The sequence below is a fragment of the Nicotiana attenuata genome, unplaced genomic scaffold, assembly GCF_001879085.1.
Source record: "Nicotiana attenuata strain UT unplaced genomic scaffold, NIATTr2, whole genome shotgun sequence".
Classification (NCBI taxonomy): Eukaryota; Viridiplantae; Streptophyta; class Magnoliopsida; order Solanales; family Solanaceae; genus Nicotiana; species Nicotiana attenuata.
Window position 1 is genome coordinate 22,533 of NW_017671686.1, and position 5,633 is coordinate 28,165.

The window sequence follows — 5,633 nt, forward strand, 5'->3', positions numbered from 1 at the left end:
TCCGTTTAAGGGTGAAATGCTGTGCTCAACTCCACTCGAGTACCCAACTCATGCTGTACGTCCCTCCAGAACCGTGATGTAAATTGTGTACCCCGGTTAGAGATGATAGATACCGGCACGCCATGAAGTCTGACAATCTCGCGAATATAAACTCGAGCCAACTGCTCGAAAGAATAGGTATTCATCACAGGGAGGAAATGAGCTGACTTGGTCAGCCTATCCACAATCACCCAAACTGCATCAAACTTCCGCTAGGCCCGTGGGAGTCCAACAACGAAATCCATAGTGATCCGCTCCCACTTCCACTCCAGAATCTCTAACTTCTGAAGCAGTCCACCCATCCGCTGATGCTCATACTTCACATGCTAGCAATTTAGACACCGGGCCACATATTCTACTATGTCCTTCTTCATTCTACGCCACCAATAATTTCCCCTCAAGTCATGATACATCCTCATGGCACCCGGATGAATGGAGTGCCGCGAGCTGTGAGCCTCCTGAAGAATCAACTCACGCAATCCGTCTACATTGGGCACACATAGCCTGCCCTGCATCCTCAATGCACCATCCTCCCCAATAGTGACCTCCTTAGGATCATTGTGCTGGACCGTGTCCTTAAGAACAAGCAGGTAGGGCTCATCATACTGACGCTCCCTGGTACGATTACAAAGAGAAGACCGAGAGATCACACAAGCCAACACTCGACTCGGCTCAGAAATATCACAAACTGGCTAGCTAAGGCATGAACATCCAATGCCATGGGCCTCTCTACTGCTCGTAGATATGCTAAACTTCCTAAACTCTCTGCCCGGCGACTCAAAGCATCAGCCACTACATTGGCCTTCCGAGGTGGTACAGAATGGTGATATCATAATCCTTAAGCAGCTCTAGCCACCTCCTCTGACGCAAGTTAAGATCCTTCTGCTTGAACAGGTGCTGCAAACTCCGATGATCAGTGTAGATCTCACAGGACACCATACAAATAATGCCTCCAAATCTTCTAGGCATGAACAATAGCAGCTAACTCGAGGTCGTGGAAAAGATAGTTCTTTTAATGCACCTTCAGTTGTTTGGACGCGTAGGCTATCACCCTACGGTCTTGCATCAAAACCACGCCGAGGCCAACTCGCAATGCATGACAATAAACTGTATAAGACCCCGAACCTGAAGGCAATACCAATACTGGAGATGTAGTCAAAGCTGTCTTAAGCTTTTGAAAGCTCTCCTCACACTCCTCCGTCCACCTGGACGGAGCACCCTTTTGGGTCAGCCTGGTCATAGGTGCTGCAATAGATGAAAATCCCTCAACAAATCAATGGTAATACCCCACTAAACCAAGGAAGCTCTGGATCTCTATGGCTGAGGACGGTCTGGGCCAACTCTGCACTGCCTCCACCTTCTTCGGATTCACCTTGATCCCTTCACTCGATACTACGTGACCTAAAAATGCCACTGAATCCGACCAGAACTCATATTTTGAGAACTTTGCATATAATTCCTTCTCTCTCGAGGTTTGAAGCACAATCCTCAAGTGATGCTCATGATCTTCCCGTCTCCGGGAGTACACCTATATGTCGTCAATAAAGACAATGATGAATGAATCAAGATAAGGCCGAAATACACTGTGCATCAAATGTATAAATGCTATTGAGGCGTTGGTCAGCCCAAATGACATCACAAGGAACTCGTAATGACCATATTGAGTCTTGAAAGCAGTCTTCGGGCTATCTGGCTCCCGAATCTTCAACTGATGATAACCTGAACGCAAATCAATCTTGGAAAACACTCAGACACCTTGTAACTGATCAAACAAGTCATCAATACGAGGCAAAGGATAGCGGTTCTTCACTGTAACTTTGTTCAAGTGGCGATAATCAATGCATATACGCATGGAACCATCCTTTTTCTTCACAAACAAGAGAGGAACACCTCAAGGTTGACACACTAGGCCGAATGAAGACCTTATCAAGCAATTCCTGTAATTGTCCTTCAACTCCTTCAACTCAGAAGGGTCCATACGCTAAGCAGGAATAGAGATGGGATGAGTGCCCGGAAACAAATGAATGCCAAAATCAATATCTCTGTCGGGCGCTATGCCCGAAAGATCAACTAGAAACACATCAGGGAAATCCCTCACTACTGGGACTGACTCAACTATAGGGGTATCAATACTGACATCTCTCACATAGGCTAGATACATGTCACACCCTTTCTGAACCATTCGTTGAGCTTTAAGAAATGAAATAACTCTGCTGGGAGTGTAATCTAAGGTACCCCTCCACTCTAATCACGATACACCTAGCATAGCCAGCGTCACGGTCTTGGCGTGACAATCAAGAATAGAATAATGGGGCGACAACCATTCCATGCCCAAGATAACATCAAAATCTACCATGTTGACCAATAATAAATCAGCTCTGGTCTAAAAACCACTAAGAGCAATCAAACACGACCGATACACGCGGTCTACAACAAGAGAATCTCCTACACGAGTAGACACATAAACAGGGGAACTCAAAGAATCTCGAGATATGCCCAAATGCAGCGCAAAATAAGAGGACACATAGGAATAAGTGGAGCCTGGATCGAATAGAACTGATGCATCTCTATGACAGAACGGAACAATACCTGTAATGACAGAATCGGAAGCAACAGCCTCTGTACGAGCAGGAAGGGCATAGTATCTGGCCTGGCCTCCCCCTCTAGGGTGACCTCCACCTCCCCGACCTCCACCTCGAGCTGGCTGAGTAGGTGGAGTGGCAGCTGGTGCCGTAATCATAGCCTGGGATCCCTGTGGAGCATGCTGTGGCCGACAAGTCTATGGAGGTGCACCCCTCCAAAGTCTAGGGCAATCCCTCACCATATGGCGAGTGTCACCTATCACGACCCAAATTCCATATTAGGCTGTGATGGCGCCCAACACCATTGTTAGGCAAGCCAACACTAATCAAATAGTAAATTCTCATTTGTGTAGTTAGTACTTGATAACTTTCCATTATTGATTAAGTAATTTAGAGTTTAAAAATTTAAGTATATTTAAATGGAAGAAATAAATGCAAATCCCAATCATGAAGACAAGCCAAAACATCATAAGTCTACCAATCTGTGTGCCAAGACCTGGTGTCACAAGTGTGTGGATAATCTAGTAGAATATACAAACATAATATCCTACTGTCTAGGAAAAGAAATAGACAGGAACATAAAGACAAAAGAGAGACTCCAGCTACTGCAGAGCGGCTCAAAAAGGCAGCTCACTGGAAAGTCTCAAGCTGAGGAGTCCACTCTACGCGCCGGACTGATGGCCAGATGCACCTGCCTCAAAGCATGTACAATCAAGTACAGAAGGGAAGCATGAGTACATAAAAATATGTATCCACTAAGTATCTCGCCTAACCTCACAGTAGTAGTGACGAGGGGTCAACTCCGACACTTACTAGGGCCATCAAATATAATAATATGAAGTTCAATATTTTAATTCACAATGTATGTAGATAACAACAAGCTCAAACAAGAATCATATTGAAAATCCTTTCATCCAAATAATAAAACTAGGCACTTTCCTCATTTAAAACAAGTGACCTTCCAAGCAATAAATCATACGAATTATAAGGGTTCTAGTTCTATTATCACACACAACCACCGAGGACGTTCGGCCCGCTCCAACATAAAAGTAAATTGTGCACCGCCGAGGGTTGAACGGCCTGAACCATATATACATTTACTATCGTGCCGAGGCGAACGGCCCATTCCCATGAGAGTAGTGGAAATAATCACCCTGCTCGCGGAATATATTTGCGACGCGGTTAAGTATAAATATAACTTAATGTTTTCCTCAATTCTTATCAAAATAAATATTTACTTGAAATCCTTGAAATCATAACATCTTCAACTTAGTCCCATTCAATGCAAATAAAAAATTATAATCATATAACGGTACCCACAAATTATGGTTTAAGCCTAGAACTACCCGGACATAACAGGAATAGTAGCTACGTACGGACTCTTGTCACTTCGTGCGTACGTAGCCTCCACAATTAATCATATATTAATTAAGTTCACCCATGGGGAAATTTCCCTATTACAAGGTTAGAAAAGAGACTTACCTCGTTTTGAGCCTACTTCCAACTCAAGAATGTGCTCAAACTCTCAAACCGGAGCCGCACAATCCGAAATATTCAAGTAGTGTAAAAACCAATCATTATAGGTTTTAAAATTCATATTATAGCTATTAATGTGATTATCCAACCCCAAAAGCAAGGTTCCCAAGATTCACCCACGGGCCCACGTGCCCGGATTCCAAAATTTTTTGAAGGAAGTTGTTACCCATAACCTAAGGATAAAAAATATATGATTTTCACTTCATTCCATAATGAATTTCGTGGTTAAATCGTTTTTATCAAAAACCTAGCTTTTACTCTAATCCCATGATTTTCACTAATCTATACATGTTAATCTACCCAAAATCCAAGTATTTAACTCACATATAGTAGGAATTACTTACCTCCAAAAGCTTGGCGAAAAACCCCTCTCAAGAAGCTCAAAAATCGTCCACAATGGAGTGAAAAATGAGCCAAAACGTCTAACTCCCGTAATAAATGAAGGTCACTAACTTCAGTGATTTCCGCATCTCCGATCCTGGGCCACACCTACGCCCACCACATCTGTGGGAAAAGGTCCGCTTCTGCGGAACCTCACTGGGCCGGCTGGGGCCGCTTCTATGGATTGTCAACCGCTTTTGCGGAGAAAGGACCGCTTCTGCGGTTTCTGGGCTGGCTACCCTTAGTCGCATCTGCGTGTCATGGCCCGCACCTGCGAGCTCACATCTGCGGCTGACCAACCGTAGGTGCAGTTATGACAGAAGCTGGGCATTCAGCTCTTGCCCATAATTTCCAACTTCGTCTGAGCCTCGTCCGATTGACGCTCGGGGTCCTCGGGCCCCCGAACACACCCACAAGTTTGTAATGATAAAACGGACTCGCTCGAACCCTCTGAACGCTGGAAACAATATTAAAACTAGGAATCACACCCTAAAACCAATTGATTCAAACTTATGAACTTCAGGTTCTTCAATTTATTTCCAATGTGACGAAACACACTTATACTACTCGGATTGACACCAAATTTTGCGTGCAAGTCTTAAATGACATTACGAAACTATTCCTACTCTCGGAATTTCGTTCGGACATCGATATCACAAAGACCCGCTCCAAATCAAATTTAAAGGACTTCGAAATCCTTATGGAATCAACTTTCACTATTAGGCGCCAAAACGCTCCCGGGTCATCCAAAACCCGATTCGGGCATACGCCCAAGTCCGAAATTATCATATGGACCTATTGGAACCGTCAAATCCTGATTCCGAGGTCGTTTACTCAAAATGTTGACCGAAGTCAAACTTGGCCTTTTAAGCCAACCTTAAGGAACCAAGTGTTCCGATTTCGATCCAAACTCTTCCAAATCCCGAACCAACCATCCCCGCAAGTCATAAATCATAAAAGTAAGTGTGGATAGTCTTATTTAGGGGAACGGGGTTCTAGAAAGCAAAACGACCGATCGGGTCGTTACATTCTCTACCTCTTAAACAAACGTTTGTCCTCGAACGAGTTTAGATTCATACCTGAAGTGCTAAATAA